Source organism: Leopardus geoffroyi, chromosome B2 (genome assembly GCF_018350155.1).
Source record: "Leopardus geoffroyi isolate Oge1 chromosome B2, O.geoffroyi_Oge1_pat1.0, whole genome shotgun sequence".
Taxonomy (NCBI): Eukaryota; Metazoa; Chordata; class Mammalia; order Carnivora; family Felidae; genus Leopardus; species Leopardus geoffroyi.
In genome coordinates, this window is record NC_059332.1 from 88,600,942 (window position 1) to 88,621,806 (window position 20,865).

Sequence of the window (20,865 nt, forward strand, 5' to 3'; positions counted from 1 at the left end):
GAAAAGTAAAACAAAAACCTATTGCCATTTTTTTGCATTAAGTTATCAGAAAATTTAAATTATATTACAAATGTAAATAAGCAGGTCATGAAATTATTACCTTTCATTCTCTGTTGGTGGCATTATCAATTGGTATAAGATTTTGGAAAGCAGTTTGGCAATGTCTATTGAGAGTAATAACATTTGCAACCTTTGAGCCAATAACTGCATTTATGGGAATTATTTTGGAAAGTAATCCAAAAACAGAAAACAAATACATTGTTATGATAGTAAAAGAAAAGGTAGTAGCTAATACAACTTCTCTCAATTATGCAATGGAAATTATGCTACAACTAAAAATTTTTATTATAAATACCATGTGATAGAAAATATTGAAATAAGGAAACTGATATGATTTATTTTACTACATTTACTGAATTTCTTTTTGTAAAGAAGAAATCTTAGAACACACTCTAGAAGCCATAGAACACTGATTAACAATTGAAATTGTATTATCTAGACACAAATGCTATTAATATTTTCGTTCCAAGAAAAGATGGACAAATTTTTTGCTGGTTAGATAAATACACAGATAGTAAAATAAATACATAACATAACTATGAATTTTTTGAAGCTCATTTATTTATTTTTAATTTTTAAAAAATTTTCTTAGCATTTATTTATTTTTTGAGAGACAGAGAAAAACAGAATGTAAGCGGGGAAGGGGCAGAGAGAGAAGGCAGAGAAGGAGGGGCACAGAATCCAAAGCAGGCTCCAGGAGGGGCTCCAACCCATAAACCCGAGCCTCAATTGGACGCTTAATGGACTGAGCAAGCCAGGAACCCCTATTTTTAATTTTTTTAACGTTTATTTATTTTGGCAAGACAGAGAGACAGAGTGTGGGTGGGGGAGGGGCAGAGAGAGAGGAAGACACAGAATCTAAAGCAGGCTCCAGGCTCTAGGCTCTGAGCTGTCAGCACAGAGCCCAACGCGGGGCTCAAACTCACCAACCCTGAGATCATGACCTGAGCTGAAGTCTGACGCTCAACTGACCGAGCCACCCAGGCACCCCTCAAGTTTATTTATTTTTGAGAGAGACAGAAATAGTGTGAGTGGTTGAGGGGCAGAGAGAGGGAGAGAGAGAGAATCCCAAGCAGGCTCTGGGTCGCTAGCACAGAGCCTGATGCAGGGTTCGAACTCATGAAACTGTGAGGTCATCACCTGATCTGAAACTGAGAGTCTGACATCTAATCGACCACGCAGATGCCCTTATAACATAACTATAATTATGGAGTTTATAGTTTTCTGTTTATTGTATAATATTGATGCTAAGTGAGAGGAGCAAACCAAAATTGAAGATAAAACAATGATAAAGAAAAAATTTAAGTAGGGGAGAAAATGAAGGAAGTATTGAAACACACCAACACTGGACTGGAATAGTGAAATGCAGTTAATTTTTTTCAACTTAGCCAGAATTTTGTTTTTCTGCTTTTATTTATGAGGATTCAATGATTATTTATTATTTTAACCACCCAGATCCAAACATCCTTCCTCCCTGGAAGAACACCCCAAAATAAATGGGAGGTAGGGTCTCTAACAGAAGCTTAGAAGAGGTAGCTCTTAACCTTCCCAGCTGTCTGGCATCTAATGTTTTAGGTGTGTAGCACAAGCAGAGACCATCAGACATTTTTGTCTGTGACTTTGAAACTAATGTTGCAGTGGCAGCTGGGTAATTTTAAGTGACTGTGGAAAACAGGGATGTGGCCATTTGTCCGGAGATAATGATACCAGTAACTACAAAATTATTCAGATTCCATAGGGTAAATCTTGGCTGTGCCACATACCTGGGGGTCTGTGGACGAGCTTCCAAAAACTTAATGAAATCATAGGTCAAATACATTATGTGTATATGTACATTTATCTTTGAAAAGAATTCCTTGATTTCCTTAGGTAGGCAAAGGATTCTATGACCCAGGATGTAGGTCATTATTACAGAGGTGCTCTACCTATTCCTGGGTTCCATCTGTTCCTTGGAAGATATCTCTATCAGACTGCAATGCTCAATAGGCAGAGGTTTGAATCAATTGTTATCGATCTATTATTTTAGTCAATTAATGAGTGATGAATCAATTCATCTGTTAAGTTGCTTAAAAATATATTCATTGCCACCTTTTTCCTGCAGGCATCATTTGGCAGAAGGGATGCAAGGCATAGGCATTCTCAAACACATTCCAGGTCGAGGATACAGACAGATAAATGAAGTCACTGCAGTCTTTTTCTCCTGGCAAAAGGGCAGATTAGATGCCCTGAAAGTTTCCCACTACAAAATATCTAAAAACTCCAGATAAAATATAGACAACATCCTCTTGAATAGAGGAATGACCTTGCAAGATAGTAATGGTAATCCTCTGAGAACAAGAAAAAAAATCCATGATGTGAGTTAGTGCTGCAGCTACCAGCAAGCTACAGTTCTGGGTGGCCCCAAGCTTTGGCTTTAAAAAGCATGTGTAGGAGAGAGACTTTCTGCAGTCAGTGGAAATCCAGTATTGGGTTAACTCTGAGCTTTCCTGCAGTTACCAATATTGGATTCCTGGTGGATTCCTCCCACTGATAGGTTTGTGTAAAATTAAACAAGCCATTCAAACTCTTTATCTCTCAATTCCTCTACTAATAAAATTTTAATAACAATACTTCTATTACCTTTGCAGATATATAAAAATGTTAATCTATGTTACACAACTATATCCACGTATAGACAGAATTCTTGCATCAGACGACCTGGTAGGCCTCCAGATAGGTTACCTTTGTGTCAGATATTCACTGCAGGTCGAAACAGCAGCATGTAGTCCATTTTATGCTTAAGGGATCACCTGAGCCCCCTTCCCTCAGCAAAATCTATGGGTAGGAACATGTTGGAAGGAAGTAGGGAAGGAAGCTTCGTGTGTCCGACTAAGATGAATAAAGGTATAAGTCCTAAAAAGAAGCATTTCTCTCTATTCATAAACAGGGGTGTGGGGGACAACTATTTCATTTGATCTGAAAGAGTAACTTAAGTATAATACTTAAGTAACTTAAGTATAACGTATTATACTTTACTAGAGCTTTCAAGCTCTAGTAAAACAATGGAAAGAAAATAGTTTGTGTGCAACATAGGAGACAATACGTAACTGGATGTGTATTTTAATATGTTATGTTGAAAATGTGACTTAGAGGGGCGCCTGGGTGGCGCAGTCGGTTAAGCGTCCGACTTCAGCCAGGTCACGATCTCGCGGTCCGTGAGTTCGAGCCCCGCGTCCGGCTCTGGGCTCATGGCTCAGAGCCTGGAGCCTGTTTCCGATTCTGTGTCTCCCTCTCTCTCTGCCCCTCCCCCGTTCATGCTCTGTCTCACTCTGTCCCAAAAATAAATAAACGTTGAAAAAAAAAATTAAAAAAAAAAAAATGTGACTTAGAAAACTAACCCCAAGAGGCTGGGAAATGTGTAATGTGTCAGTCATCTGTATGAAAACATATAAGCAAAAGGTAAAATAACCTGACAATAGACTAAGTGGTAACACTACCTAAGACATGTATTAATTTTCTTTTGGGGGAGAGAGAAAGAAAAATGGCAAGAGTCTGTATAATATAACTTGATTTAAGGATAATAATTACAAAGGATAGCTGAATCTTAAATTTATAAATTTCATAAAATTTGGGTGGCTTGTGAGCACTAGCTATAACTGAAAATATGTTTATGAATATAGAGAGGTTACAGCTTTGAGTAGGAAATATCAAAATAAGATTAGGCTTTGAAAAATGTAAAGTAATGCATCTTGGATGAAAAATTCACAGATAATCAGGGAAATGGAGCTACTGTACTTGGAAAATGGTAATGTTGAATGAGACCTGGGAGTGATAGTTACAGAAAATTAGTATGAGATTGCACAGGATGATATAGTGGTTTATAAAAACTGTTTGGGCAGCACATGCAGAGATAACACATCATGAGTCAGACAAGTGTGTCCATTTATGAAAACTTCAGTACCAGAAGGATGTCATCATACCAGAGTGAATTCAGAGAGAGCTACAAAAATGATTGAGGGACTGGAAGGGCTGATGTGAGGTAAGATTAAAAAGAACTAAATATGTATGGCTTATCCAAATATAGACTATATCGCCACAAAATGTAAGGTGCTCACACAGTGAGGAAAGGGAGAAAACTTTTCAAGGAAGTTTAAGCAGAGGTTATCAGGAACATTCTGAAGAAAACTAAAAAAAGAAAAGTTTAGGTGAAATAAGCGTTCCCTAGTGGGTTAAGTGGAGAAAATGGTACACCATTTTCATTCTCTAGATCCATTGTGCGAAGTGAAAAAAAAAAAAATATATATATATATATATATATATATATATATATATATATAATTTAATCTCCTACTCCTTCAGTTTCCACATCTTTAAAACCAGGAGTACTGGTTTTGGCACACTTGAGTTTTGACTGGTAAGATCAATTCTAGCCATATTCATTTAAATACCATTTTAAAAATTACGTGTCAAATGCTCAGCATCAGCTATAATGGTACAGATTTTTTTAAATAATTAAATAAAGTTGATCTAAGAAATGAACAGTATACTTAAGTTTTAGAAAATGGGCTAAATATGAGCATGTAATATGAAAACTTGAATTTATTGTAGTTCTTGACATCAAAGAGCTTACAGTCTCATAGATGAGTAAACATGTATTCAAGTACACAAGCAAAATATGCTATAGCTGTTATAGAGATTCAAAAATGAGCGATTGAGATTCCAAAGAATTGAAAGAGGAATGTTTCAAGGATAAGAAGGAGGTGGCATTTGAGCTAAGCCTTGAAGGGTACTTGGAATTCAACAAGAAGAAACTGGAGGAAGATTCAAGGACAGAAGAGCATGACATGGCCAAAGCCATGAGTGATCTGGTGTGGGGGAAACAAACACAGAAAAGTATGGTGTAATACAGATCTGGACAGGTGTGCTGTCATTTATTGGACCATGACTGGGGCTTGAATGGGAGTTGAGACTGTAGATAGACCACTAGTTTTCACAGTTTTCAGGCTTTCATCAAATAAAATCTAAATAGAAGCCTCATCTATGGAACAGATAAAAGTAGTGCTTCTTTGTTTGAAGTTGGTTAGAGACCTAGGCTCCTGCCCTGCAGTATACTGTCAATCTCTCTTCCTCCCTACTCCTGGAGACCCTGAGGCTTCTCAAAAGACCCCTACAAACTGTTCAAAGAACACAAATTTAGCAAAAAGTAATAAATAAGGAATTCTGAACAAGGCAATGAAATGACCGGTATAGACCTGTAAAAATTGACTGGGAAGAGCACCTGGGCGGCTGTTTGTTACGCGTCTGACTTCAGCTCAGGTCATAATCTATCTCATGGTCTGTAAGTTTCAGCCCCGCATTGGGCTCCATGCTGACACTGTGGAGCCTGCTTGGGATTCTCTCTCTCTTTTCCTCTCTCTGCCCCTCCCCCATTCATTCTCTCTCTCTCTCTCTCTCTCTCTCTCTCTCTCCCAAAAATAAATAAACTTTTTTAAAAAATAGGAGAAATAAGAAAGTGGGTTGAATTAAGAGTATACTGCATGAGTCTGAATCTAGATTGTAGCTGAGGATTAGTAAAGATGTGGCTTTGATACTAGAGATTCAAACACCAATTTTCTTGATTAAAAAAAACCCATTGTAAGAAGTAGAATAGATGCTAACTCAGATTTTCACAGTGAGTGGGACATCGTTATGCCACTAACTAAAAGAGAGTTTTATTTAATACATGATTCTGGTTTAAAATTTGAATCTACCATAGTCTTCCTTAGCGGTTCTTTTTGTATACCTACCTTAGCGGTTACTTTTGTATAGTAAAATGTACTGGTTTAGAAATTATAGCTTAATAATACTTCTTTTTTGTTGAGTCTTGAATTATAAAATCTTGTCACCTGGATGAGAGAGGAATGAAATATATGCCAAGAATGGGAATATCATTTTTGTAAATATATTCATTCATTTCTTCATTTGTTTGTTATGCATTACTTATTAATCATTTAAAGTGTATGAGATATTGGGATAGATTCCAGGACAATTGAAGTTTTAACTGTTACTCATATATTGGCTAGATTATTAACCTTTAAACTCATCTTCCAATAATCTTTAACAACATTTCTTCCAGATTTATAATTTATTTCCATATAAACTCAGATTCCTTTCTGAAATTTCCTTTCTTTTTATATTTTTGTATGTGTCTAATAGTGCCACATATTCATGTAAGTACCAAAATTCTATCCCTAAATCAAAGCATTTTAACCATCTGTTATCTAATGTACATACATTTTTAAACATCCCAATTAATCACTGACATTCTAGTTTATATTTGTCTTTATTAGACTCTATATTTTTTATTTCAGCCATATTTATCAAACCAAAAGTTAAGTCGGCTAATTCTATTTTGTATCAAACAAGAAATACTCAAGTTTATTTTGAGCAAATCTGATCTATAATCATTTAAGGGAAATTTAGATTCTAAAATAATGTGATCAGAGTGTTCATTTCACCAATAAATCTCCATGCCATGATGTCACTTCTTACTTTGTATGATTAGAATAATTGGGAGCAATATTGAGGATTAGAATAACTTTTTAACAAGAAATGACCACTGTCAAGATATTCTGGATGATCTATTTTAGAGAAGGATCAAAATTAAAGTCAGTATTAGGTATATAACCTCTAATATATGCCAATGTAGTGCTACACATTTTACTTCCTATCTCATTTAATCCACAAAACCTACGTGGCAAGTAAAATCATCCATTTTATAAATGAGGAAATTGGAGTTAAGAAAGTTTAACTTGCCCTGGGGAACACAGCTAGTAATCGATAGAGCAAGACTTATAAATTTCAAAGTCCAAGTACCTTTCACTAAAAATGCTCCCTACCAGTGAATAGTAAAGAATTCATTAATAAGTATTCAATATCATTGTCAATGGAGGAAGGAATCGGGATTAATACTTTATTATAAAAGTACCATAGTTATCTTCCCTGTCATATCTCAGGAATTGTCATTTACTATTATAGTATTAAAGTGACAAACCAATCTTACTTGATATTTTCCTGCCTATTTGAAAGAGTTATCTCTGAACAAATAGCCTTTTAGAAGGAAATCTTTTAATTTGGATTTGCTGTAGATGAACATTTGCCAGAAACATTGATCACCATAGTCATAATGTCTCAAAATTCTGTACAAAGTAATCAATATCATCAAGTCTCAAAAATACTATACAAACTAATGAATAATTTGAGAATATACATGTTGAAAAGATGTCAAATTCATTAATGATATTTGAGAGATTGGTCTCTATTAGGAATTATTTACAAGAAATGCACATCAAACTAGGTCTAAGTGAGAATAAGTAAGTTCTTAGAGAAGGTAATTGGAAGACTGATACATTAACATTACATAGAAAGTGGTTAATTATTCTTCTTTTTCCGAAGATGCTTTGCCAAGTAATTAGACCAAATAAAACAACAACAAAATAGGCTTTCTTTATAGAAATTTCCAGGAGTGCTTAAATGCTGATCTGTGGGTCAAGATTCTAGTTCTGTGGTTTCTTATCTCTATATCCTTGGCAAGTTTTTTAGCCTCTCTGTGCCTACAAGTGTCTTTACTTGTACAAAGGAATAATGTTAGCATCTGATTTACAAAGTTATTTTTGAGTTTTGAATTAATCCGTATAAATATTTAGTCCACATGGATGGGAAAGGGAGAAATCAAGCATAGCTAAAGGGTAGAGAGCAATCAGGAGGATGGCAGGTAGCGAGGCAGGAGGTGGGCCAGACCTGATGTGCTCTGGAAGCCATGTTCATAGACTATCCTTATCCTAAAGACACAGTGAAGTCATTGAATTGTTTTAGGCAGGGACATGACATGATCAGATCTATGATAATGTTGAAGCTAAGCAAAGAGGTTATGATCAGGATTATTAAATTTGCACTCTCATTCTGGAACATACCAAGGTGACTATTTAGTCATTTTGTCACTGTGAAATGGGATCAGGATTAAGTTCTGATAGACTAGCTCTGTTGCTCTAAAATAGAAAGACTCATTGTTGTGTGTGTAGTATAAGGAAAAAAAGATTAATCAAAAGACAAGATAATAAAGTAAAAAAGAAAGACAAGTTAAGGCAGGACATTAATAGAAAAATGTTAACTCAAGCCATCATACTTAGAAACAACACATATGTATAGTCTATGTGGTATTCTTATATAAAAATGATGCCATATAATGCATCATTGTCAATATGTAAGGAAAAAGAGAGGGAATGAAATTAAAGAATGGGAAAGGATATTGCTTATAAACATATATGCATACATAAATATAAGTTACAGCTTCTTTGCTATGTTTAGCATCCTGAATCTATTATTTGCATATCCATGGATTTAAACTACATAATTAATAAAAGTTTGAGGTAAATATAATTTGTTTCATATTTTAAATATATGGTTATATATATTGCTAGATAATACAACAGATAAACAGAAGAGAGCATAACAAGGATATTAGAAATGAATTGCATTGAGTTAATTTGGGGCTAAAAATAGGTATTTGCATTTTCTCTTGAATTTGAAGGCAATTTAGAGGAAGAAAGGGTTTCTGGACAGCCAGATATCAGCCAAATCCATAAAGAGCCAAGTATAGCTCCAATCTATCATCTGGAGCACACTACTGCTGAGCCCTACCCTAGCCAAGAGAGTCAAGTATAAAATGTGCTCAGAGCTCCTGATTCCTCTCCAACATTTTTCACTCTGCTTTGGCTGATGTTCATTTAGGTTAGATTGCCTTTTTAAATTTTTTTTCCAAAACAAGAAGACATACTTCATCAACATAAAAATGTTCTTGAGACATTTGTTCAATAAATGCAAATGATTTTAAAGTCTAAATTATGGAGTTGGTTTAATAATTTCAGAATATGCTATCTAATTATCTGGGTTATCGAAGAAAAAAAAATCTTCCTTCCTCCCTCCCTTCCATCCCTCCCTCCCTCTTTCCCTCCTTTCCTCCCTCTTTCTTTTTTCCCTTTCTTTCTCTTTCTTTCCTTCTTTCCTTTCTTTCTTTTTTCTCTCTTTCTTTCTTCTTTCTTTCTTTCTTTCTTTCTTTCTTTCTTTCTTTCTTCTCCCACTCTTTCTCTCTTCATTTTTATTTCTTTCCTTCTTCTCTCCCTTTACCCCATCCCTCTTCCTCTCTGTCCCTCTCTCCCTGCCTCCGGGCATCTTTTCTTCCTCTCTTTCTTTCCTTGATTGAACTAATTGGGTGGTCAGTGATTGGTTCCTAACCAATAGCCACTGTGCAACATAATCTACATTCTGATAAATAAAAACTAATATGCCATTGAGGAATTTTGTGGTGTACAATTTTTACAGCCAGTTCTAGTCACCACATTGCTCGGTTTTGTGCCACCAATTTAAGGAGCATCAGAGACCACCTTTAGACCACTGTGTGTCTAATATTATAATCTAGGCCTTTGGTTTCTACTAATTATTATATTGAGGAAACTGATCATAGGAGACAACTCCATAAAACATCTTAGAAATTGGATATTTCCCTAACAAACATCTAATGTTTCTACAGAAGGCATATCATACTTGTATGGTACTTCATAGATCACAGAATTTTTAGTTTTTTTCTTTTATTTATTTTATTTATTTGTTTATTTTATTTGTTTATTTATTTTGAGAGAGAGACAGAGAGCACACATGAGCAGGGGAGTGGCAGAAAGAGAGGGAAAGAAAGAATCCCATGCAGGCTCTGTACTGTCAGTGCAGAGCCCCACACAGTACTCAATTCCACGAACCATGAGGTCATGACCTGAGTAGAAATCAAGAGTGGATGCTTAACCTACTGAGCCACCCAGGCACCCCAATCATAGGGTTTTTATATTGTTTCATCTCACTCATTCCTTCAATATTAATTTATTCACAAAATTATTGTGTGATAGTTATATACAACATCAAAGAAGATGTCTTTGACCTTAAAGAATTTATAGTCTTATCACTCACTCCTTCCAAAACCTATAAAAAGTAGATCTTATTATCTCAACCTGAGGCTTACAAATTTTTAATAATTTAAATCAATAAGGTGTGAATGCTGGGTAAAATCCTTCTGAATCCACGATTCTGAGTCTCTGACATAGCCTGTACTCATCAATTCCTCCTAGTAAGCCCTATGAATGAATTCACAACAGTGTTTCTGGAGTCAGATGAATCTGAGTTAGGATCCCAGCTCTGTTTTTTAATACCTATATGAATGTGAGCAAATTACTTTTCTTCTCTGAGTGTCCCCATTAGTGATAGGGACTGGTCATGCCAGTCTTCATACTACAAGGTTGCAGAGAATACTGCTTCCAAGACTGTAGCAAATGAAAAGGTGGAGGTGGAACATAAAGGGCTGAAACTGATAGGGGGTCATTGAGGCACTTAGCATGGGTATAAAAATAAAGGGGAGGTGGCCCCAATCAAAAGATATCTTAATATTAAAATCAAATTGGCAATTTATGACTCATAGACTGTTTTTGTAAAAAGAAAAGTTTTATCAGAAACATGTTTGGGTTGGGTAAGGAAGTGAGTCAGGGTTGTGCAGGTGCAGGGTTAAATATAATCTTTAAGATTTTGAGAATTTGTTCATCTTTGTAGTAGGAGAATCTAAAATAGCACCCCAGGGGCACCTGGGTGGCTCAGTTGGTTGAACATCCTACTTCAGCCCAGGTCATGATCTCATGTTCGTGAGTTCAAGCCTCGTGTCCGGCTCTGTGCTGACAGCTCAGAGCCTGGAGCCTGCTTTGGATTCTCTGTCTCCCACTCTCTCTGCCCCTTACCTTCTTGTGCTCTCTCTCTCTCAAAAATAAATAAACATAAAAATTTTTTCAAAAAAATAAAAAATAAAATAAAATAACACCCCCAAAATTTCCTTTGCTAATCCTCAGAACCTGTAAACAAGATGAGTGATGTACTATCACTCTTATGGTTATGTTATGTTATGTTGTTATGTTATGTTATGTTATGTTATGTTATGTTATGTTTTATGTTATGTTATGTTACTATGTTAGGTCACAGTTGATCTTAAGGTAGGAAGATTATCTGGGTGAGCCTGATCCAATCACACAACCCCTTGAAAAGCAGAGAGCTTTCTCTGGCTGATAGCAAAAGAGGAAGGGAGAAGGTATAAGGGAGATCTGAAGGTAGGAAGGATTCACCTTGGCCACCACTGCCTTTGAAGAAGCAAGGAGTCACAGGAAAGGACTGAGGAACAGCCACAAGGTATGAAACTGACGAGGCAACAATGACAAGTCCTACAACCACAAAGATCTCTATTCTGCTATTAACAGGAACAAGAGTGGAAGGGAATCATGAGCTACAGTTTGATTTCAGCCTTGTAAGATCCTGAGCAGACCCAGCCATGCAGTAGCCATGCCGTCACCGACTTCTGACCCACAGAAACTGTGAGAAAATAAATGGATGTTTAAGCCACTAAGTTTGTAGTAATTTCTATGCAACAATAAAATTCATACAATCGTGAATATTTGGCATTAATTTCTGTGTTAAATATATTGTATTAAATTACCATTTATCTTTATGATTGACCTTTTCTCAGCATGCCTTTAAATTGTGTAACCTGAGTGTAGTGTCTCATTTACCTCATCCTTATCCAAGTCTTGCAATGCTTGGCATAAAGAAGGTCTACAATACCTGTTGTTATCTTTATCCTTATTAGTTCACAATGACTTCTAATTCCAGTCTTACTGATAGGGAATTTTCTTAATCTTCCCAACTTCGTCAAAATTTCTCCTCTTCAACTGCTCCTACCCACCAATGGCCAATACTCATGCCTCCTTACTTACATCAAATCCACCTAGTCCTGAGATTAGTCAGATGATTGCCAATTAGGACAATATGTTAAGGATATCACCAGATACCATGCCATGTAATTGTCTTCTTAAAAGGTCCCTGCCTCTCAAACAATTCCAAAGTATTTTCCTCCTATGTATTTGGAAATTTCTTTTTAACATTTGTTATGGTACTTTGGATTCACATTAGTAAGAACATTATCTCTCACATATTTTACCTTTCTCCAGCTTTCTTTTCAAACTAACTTTGCTAAATTTAGGCGATTTGGGAAACATGGGTTTGAATATGGGAAGTTAAGAACAAAAAGGGTAATAGCTAATAAATTTACTCTCTGATCTAGTGCATATGTGTCTAAATTGTTAGAGTAACTCTTGCTCAGTTGAAGACAACTCTTACTTTATTACAAAAGGAAGAGAAGCAAAGTAGCTATAAGGGTCACTCATAATCACCCATATTAATGACTGTTTTCACTATGATTGAATCATAGATATTTTTTGTCTATAGAAAGTGGTCATTTTTACTGCACATGTTGATTCATAGTTGCATAACTAATCATGACAACTTTATTAATTGCTTATTATCAAAGGTTTTCTCTTTTATTAGAGAACAAGTGACTTCCTTCCCTTATACTGGTGTGTGTATATATCTCTGTGTGATAGAGATTAATGCATAAAGCTTTGCAGGAAACTGCCTCATTGATTTTGTTGCCTTTATATTTGTCTTCCTTAGATGACTTCCACTAACATAGATGGAGGATGTATAGCCCATTCCAGTGGGACACCCAGGGCCTTGCCTATGGTGGTTGGAGTTCTGGCTTAAATTCAGGCAGCTGAGTAAGTAAGAGGTTACAGGGCTATTTTTAGAGAAATGAATGCATTGTATTATTGGTTATTTTTAAAGCCCCCAGTCCAGCACTTCTTGATGGAAGCACTCTTGTAAAGTATTAATCCTTGCTTGTGTTTTGTATATTAACTAGGAAATGCATTGCCAACGCTGCTATAATCATGTGCCCTGAAATATTATTCAATGTTGTAACGAGTTGTACACAAGTTCTATCTCTGGAGTCTATGTGTTTGAATATTCTCATGCCATACTTTCAAATTCTTCAAATCTCAGGCTAGCCAATCCACCACTCTACCATATGATTTGGAAGTGTTTTCAAAAACTCATGTTGTTTTCCCACATTATTTAAGACTTAAATTGATTTCTGAGATTTTTTTATGCAGTAGTAACTTCTACTCTTGCACATAACTTAATTTAGCAGCATCAGAGCTAATGATGAATAAATGTACCCACCTGAGTACATGGCACCTCCTTTTAGAGAAAACTCTCCAAAAGTCTTTATTGAAGAAAAGTATCAAATCAGTACCTTAGAGTCTTCAGTGCTATGATAGTGCATTGAATACAAGAAAGCTGATGGGGTAGTTTTAAAAAATGTCCTGACAGAGTCAAGGTGATGGCCATTTTTAGCTGCCCTGCTATCCATCACCTCTTTCAGCCAAGCATACTCCATCATATGCAACAGCCTCATGAATTTATGCATCAAGCTGTGCAGCCAGTCGTGCCGAGGGCGCTGGTGACAAGTGAAATTGCTGTGCGCCTCATTTAGCTGTTTATTGCGCCTGAGTACGTGTTGCAGCTGTCATCCCACGATGGGATGATAGTGCTCGTTAATAGACAAGACAGGCAAATAATGATGGAGGCCACAGCAAGAGATGCTCATCTGCCAATGGGCTCTGAGCAATATCACAAACATCCACAAAGTTTTCCATCAAAAGCAGCTCTGTAAGAAAATAGAGAGGGCAGGGCTGTTCTTCACAGGACTAACAATGGAGATTAAACTTTTGAAAAAAGTGTAGCCCAGTAGATTGTGTAACTTAGGGCTGGCATTTGGGGTTCTACACCGTGCTTCCCTTTTAAGAGAATCCCAGGAAAATGACCACACACACCAACCCGGTTTGCCACCAGTGTGGCAATACAAGATGACTGTATTCCTGCTGCACACCATGGAATTAACCTTAACACACTGAACAGTTGGCCTTACTCCCCTGCCATCCATGGCCCCAAGAATTTGCAAATGTTATTTCCCATTTGAAGACTTATTTCATACATTTAGAACTTCGGATTGCTATCTTTCAATTCTTCTCAGTAATTCAGTGGAAAGTAACTTGAAATAGAAATATTCTATCTTTAGATTCGAATGGAATTTTCTTTTGTATAAAATTGAATTATACTCAAGCATTCATATCTTGGCGTATAGGAAAGAGGCTCTTAATAAAATCTTTCCCAGATGAAAGTCTGTTAAACAACTATCTTCTATTTCCTTCCTTCCCTGAATGTGTGGTGCTTAATCTTATGGGTATTTTAGAGTTGGTGATTAGCAAATGCCTTAGGTATGGGCTTAAATGTGAATCTTTATGATTTACCAACAGATTATTCATTGTGTAAGAATATAGAACTTAAAGAGTTAATTAATATGTTTGGTATAATGAGATGAAGCAAATTCTGACACTCCTTTGCAGACTTTTATACACAATAGTGATCTCCAAAAAGACTTGAATGCTATGCTTGAAAACTGGGTATTGTTTTGAATCCCAAATATAGACACAAACATCAAGTTCCAAATTGTGAACTCAGAACAGAAATAATTATAGATATTTTATAATTTAATAGAAGAACTTGGAAAACCCATCAACATAAAAATATGGAAAACAAATATAGGAATAACCATTAAACACACACAATTTGGGGAATGGCTCTCTTGTATATAACATGTGGCCATGGTCTTTTTGGTGGTGTCCATCTTACTATGAGGTGAGACTGTCAAAAGTTTAATAAGGACATTATTGTTAATAAGTATGTCAAGAACCATAGAAAGTACTAACTAGGTCTACATAGAGAGAACACTTTTATTAGGATCCCAGAGGTATAATGATGGGAGAAGAAAAAAAAAAACAAAAAAACCTTTAGTGTGGCCTTTTCATTTTAATGATGAGGAAACCAAGTCCCAGAGAGGCTAAGTGACCCGGAGAGGTCTTCAGTCATCTGCAGCACCTGCAGTAAACCCAGGTCTCTGGGACCCTAATGTCCTCCAGAGCTGCCTTAGCTGTGACATTACTCATGTTCTTGCGGGGACTGACAATGTGGGCTGTTTTTTTTTTTTTTAACTACTTATTAACAAAAGTCTTGTTTATATTTGTATGTTATTTTGAAGGGATATTCTGACTTATTTATTTATCATTTATATATGGCTATTTCTTTAAAAAATAAAGTGGAGTAGGGAATACAAGGCATCTAACAATGAAGTTAAAATAATAAGGGTTGTGTCATGAAAGACAAGAGAGAATTATAGCAAAAAGCTCAGGCAAAGGATAATTACTAGATTTGAATATAAAATTTGCCACTGATTTAAAAAGGTTGATTCATTCTTAAATGTGATCATTGTCTTTGAGCCAAAAATTACTTCAGTGAGAATGGATCTTTAGCTTTATGATGGAAATAAATGAGAAAGTATAAGTTAACTTGCAAAGAAAATAGTTTTATGATGCACATTTCAGGAATCTACATATTCTGTAAAGTGAGGCACATCCCTATTAATTATCTAAGGTCCCTTCCTTCTTTAAAACATTCATATCTGTGAATCTGCTGTTACTTAAAATGTATAACAAAATTCAGTAGACACAACTTTCTATTGGGTATCTTGATCCAGGAATATCTGTTTGTCTTAGAATCTTTGATAAACACTTAGTATACAGGGCAATGTGTATTCTATAACAATTAATTTGGATGCACAGTAGACATCATTATACATGGAGCTACAAAATCACATTTGGATTATACATTATAGCAGTGATTTAGCTCAGAGTCTTAATGTAAAATCCTATGGACTAACATGTAATAACTTTATGTACTTTATTTCTTTTTCCCTATTCTGTGCTTACTAGGGAATAATACAGTGGGAGCTGTATCATTCTGCTCCTTTGCTTTTTCAAAAATAACAACAACAAAATTTTTTGGCATTTACGGAACTAATGGTCAGCAAATTTAAATATGTTGACTACTTTTTCTTAATTAAATGGAAAAGAGATGTGTGTTACACACACACACACACACACACAAAGTTTTATTAATGTTTCATAAAATGGTTGCTACAATCAAAGGAACTGCTCTGAAAATTAAATTACTGGGCTGACTCTGGAAATCAGCATAATATGCTCTGTTTAATTCAGTCATGCTAAGATGTTAGATTCTCCTTCATTCTCTCAGCTTTCTCTCTCCTTCACCTGGGGGCATCTGCTGATGAGTCTCTTCTAGAGGTTGTTTAATGACTATTTTACAGGAACTGTCAGCTTTCTAAAGCCCAGTGGCATTGGGCGTCACTGTATTACCAGCCTTTTTACACAATTGGCCTGACTGTAAATCGGAGGTTTAAAAGTACAAGAAAAGCTCCTATTTGATTTAATGACTGGCTGATGGAGGTCGATTAATCTTTCTGTGCTCAGATGTTTTACTCATAAAGGTCATCTATTGTTTGTTTATACTCACTTTTCTGATGTTAGAAACACAAGAAATAAGAAGGCCATTTTGAGAAGAGCAGATAGTCTCCTTAAGAAAATCCCTGTCATATGCACTCTGGGATTTGGACTCAAATCCTAATTATACAGTAAGTGAAATGAACACAGCCTTTACATTAACCTAATGTAAAGCTGCAAAACCACGATACCTGCTCAATTTGGTTAAAGAAATTAAAGATGGTGGCTTTTTTTTTTTTTTTTTTTTTTTGGTAGGAGGAGGCTGTTTAAAATGCAGATCTTTTTGGTTGCATAAAGAAAAATATTTTTTCCTTCCCCTTCTTCACCTCTCTTAAAAAACCAAACGGGAATCTTTGAGCACTATCACCTTTACTTAGGGCATTACTTTTATTCATGATTAGGAGCTCTATTTTATAAAAAAAAAAAAAAAGAAATTGAAAATGTATCTTTTTTTTCAAAATAGATTAATTCATTGTAATCTTGGTATATAATACAAAGTCTTGCTTCTTGAATGTTAACATGAGTACTCAGGTTATCCATCAAATTATTTTTTTTGGTTTTAATTTTTGATCAAGGGATAACTTGTTTAATCAAAGAATGTGTCAATCAGTCGAAGCTAGTCAATGAAGAGCGTGGGTTGAGAGTACAAAAAAGTAGTGCACAGAAGGTGACCCTGAGGAAATATTCAACAACTTTGTAAATCTACTTTTTAAAGTTGAGACAACATAGCAGAGTTATTCTTTGACCAACAAAATATTACGTGACCATTGGTGTCTCCAAACAAATGGAATAGAACAATGTTTCTGGCAGTTGTCCTGAATGGAGGTTTCTGATTACAAGTGACTATAGGAGAATGAGACCCATGAGCAGGTGGAATACACATAGTGAACAAAGATGGTTGTAAATTCCGCCCCGCCACAACCTTTCAAAAGTGAGAATATAAACACTGAAGAAAAATGGAGTCCCATAACTTTTCACTGGACAACCTATCTATCCAGACATGCAGACCAAGGCTTCCGGATATTAATTTTGGAAAATCCCTGGAGGTAGGAATTTCTGCTATTACCAAGCTATTCAGGGTGTCAAAAAGCCACAAAAGTAAATTTAACATTGTTTTCTATTTGAATCTCAGGTCCACATTCTACTACCAAATGGTCACAGAGCAACCATACATACTAAAATGTTGAGTCAAAGTTTTTCTCGAAGTATTCTTTGAAAGGCATTTCTAAGGGCAAATGTAAGAGAAGGGATAACTGACAGGCAATCTCTGATAATACTGGCATAACATAACATAGCTGTTTTGAGGCAGTCGTCCAATCACCTCTTCTTGAGAAGTTCCAGGATTTCTTTTACTGTACAGCGCCTTCCGTGGGCTTTTACGGTTCTAAATTGTATTCATTTGTTTACATGGTGGTTGTTCTCTGGAGATTTGTATTCACAAGGACAGGGCCTGTTTTACATTCTTTTTTTTAAGTTTTATTTAAATTCCAGTTAGTTAACATACAGTGTAATATTAGTTTCAGGTGTAGAATTTAGTAATTCAACACTTGCTTGCAACACTCAGTGCTCATCACAATAAATGCACTCCATAATCCTCATCACCTATTTAACCCCCCCCCCCCACCTACAAGCCCCGTTGTAACCATCAGTTTGTTTTCTGTCATTAAGAATCTGTTTTTGGGGGGCACCTGGATGTCTCAGTAGGCTAAACGTCTCACGTCGGCTCAGGTCATGATCTCATGGTCTGTGAGTTCGAGCCCCACGTGGGGCTTTGTGCTGACAGCTCAGAGCCTGGAGCCTGCTTCAGATTCTGTGTCTCCCTCTCTCTCTGCCGCTCCCCGACTCATGCTCTGTCTCTCTGTTTCTCTCTCTCTCTCAAAAATAAACATTAAAAAAAAAGAATCTTTCTTGGTTTTCTTCTCTCTTTCTCTCCCTTTTTTCCCCTTTGCTCATTTGTTTTGTTTCATAAATTCCACATATGAGAAATCATCTGGTATGTGTCCTTTATATTTATCTTGATGGATCCCAAATATCCAGTATCTGGGACAGTGTTCAGCATCTGGTAACCACTCAATAAATATTGTTTGAATGAAGTAACCAAGTTATGGTGTTTTTCGTGTTCAGTAGGGGACTTACTAAAGTGTCTAAATATTACATTCCTCATTGGAATTCAGACTACCTCCTCTTGCTAAGCATGAAGGAGCAATGAGATTGGACATGGAGATGGAAGCTCTAGTCTCAGCTCTGTCAATCTGTGACAACCAAGCAAGGCACTCAAACTTGAGCTTCTCCAATGCTTATCTGTAAAACCCAGGATAGGATGTATCACTGCAATCCTTGACAACTGTGATACTCTGATTCTTGGGTCCCTGCTGTTCTCATATGTGGTCAGCTATTTTTTTTCCATCTACTTGCAACTCTAAATTATTACTAACACCTAACATTTACTAAGCAGTTAGTTATGATGGTAATAGTATCTCCCCTAATTCTCCTAACGATGCTGTGAGTTAAGTTTTTACACATAATGAAACTGGAGTTCAGAATGATTTAAAAACTTGTCCTAGGGATCACATTAGTCCCAAGTAGTATAGAGAAGGCTCAGGCCTTGGGCTCCCACTGCTGATTTTTCTGCTCTTTCCATTGTGCTGCCTAACTCTATATGTGGCTCATTCTTTCCTGGACTTCTAAAAGTATTATAAGTTTGTATTTAGTATTATAATGTTTTGAATGGAATTCCCAAAGGAAACAAGACCCTCTATGAAAAGTCCAATTTATTATGAGTCAGACATTCTGAGTTGTATTGTTATCAGAAGTGAGGAGTCTCCCCTGATCCCCCATATCTCTTCTCATTCTCTGGTGGCCAGTGTCATGCACTTTCAAGACAGCTGGCCAGTGGACTCTATGGCCACAAAATAGAACTCAGCAAGCTGCTCACACAAGGACTGAACTTGTGACCTTGGCGTCATTTCCATCACACCCCAAGCAATTGAATTAAATAGCCAAAGACAAGTCTAACACAACATGAAATGAAACACAGTCCCAGAGATGTGGAAATATTTACCTTCAGTCTATTTATATTTCAATTAATTTCAATTTTTTATTTTGAACTTGCACTTTGTAGAACAGTATACTAGGAACTGAAGAATAAATGCATAGTCTGGACCTCTAGAACTTGAAGTATAAGGGACGAGAGGGAAACATTTCTGGATGACCACAGGTCCCAAGAGATGGCAAGCCAGAAGTCATGGAAGTACAAAGCCAGAAAAATGCTCCAAATCTATAGAATGACTTTCCATATCTATAAAATCCTTTAGGATTAGCAATAGCCCCCAAAGTTACCACATCAAAAGGACCATTTAGGAACGCATTGGCTCTCATAGCTTGTTGGATCTCCAGTCTTTGCAATGGCTCTGGTTTGACCTTTGTCTTCTCTGTATTGTGATCTTGTTTTTATTTAACCCCAACAGATCTCAGTGAACTTTGTTCCTTCTTTTGAGTTTCCATTTATTGTTCCCTAGTGCTCTGAGTACTTACTGGACCTTATCTTTGATTTTGCTTTTACTCCCTTATTCTTTGGATTTACTTCCTCCATATTATACTGATGGTCCTGCTGCAGTTAACATGTGGATTCCCTGAACTAGTTGCTTCACACTGTTCTCTCCAGCCTCCAGAGGAGCCCAGAGATTTTCACCGTAATCCTTTGGGATGCTACTGCACTAAATGCCTAGGGACAGGGGTTCCAGAATCAAGTGTATGTTGAAGAGGCAACCTTAATATTTTATTTTCAATGGAGTAAACCCAGAAACTGTGGGCTAAGGGTTCAACTCAAGGTCAGCTTGACCAGGAAGCAGAATTTTCCAGATAGATTTTGACTTTTAGCTAATGAACTAATTAAGGGAATGGAGTGTCAAGGAATGGCTTCCTCTTCAGTGCAGTGGACTGAATGTTAGTGTCCCCCACCCCCCAGTTCATATGCTGAAATCCTATCCCCCATGTGAGGCCTTTGGGACATAATTAGGTCTTGAGGGTAGAGTCCTCATGAATGGGATTAGTGCCCTTTTAAAGAGACCCCAAAGAGCTGTCTTGCCCTCTTTCTATCATGTGAGGATACAAGGAAAAGAAGGTACTCTACAACCTAGAAAAGGACTCTCACCAGAGCTCAGCATGCTGACATACTGATCTCATACTGCCAGCCTCTAGATCTGTGAGAAATAAATTTCTGTTATTTATAAGCCACCCATTCTATGGTACTTTGTGATAGCATTCTGGACTGAGATACTCATGAGTCTTCTACCTTTCTTTCTCGATTGACTTTTCCTTTAAGATTCCCTCCAACTCTGAGATTTTGAAAGATGTAATGCCAGCCAAGCTGAGCATATAGGAAAATGTGATGGTTCATTTTCCTGCTTCTGTTGTCTACAAATCCATTATTTCCTTCTAGGAATTCACTCCA

The 20,865-nt window shown here is 36.4% G+C and overlaps 1 long non-coding RNA gene across 2 annotated transcripts in view; it reads left to right on the forward strand.

Annotated features, from left to right (window-relative positions):
• Window positions 1–20,865, forward strand: part of LOC123608760 — a 279,816-nt gene that overhangs the window by 244,543 nt on the left and 14,408 nt on the right. For both annotated transcript variants that reach the window (XR_006717427.1, XR_006717426.1), the window contains 2 exons: window positions 11,361–11,474; window positions 12,610–12,713. This is a non-coding gene — a long non-coding RNA (uncharacterized LOC123608760). The remainder of the gene's footprint in view (window positions 1–11,360; window positions 11,475–12,609; window positions 12,714–20,865) is intronic.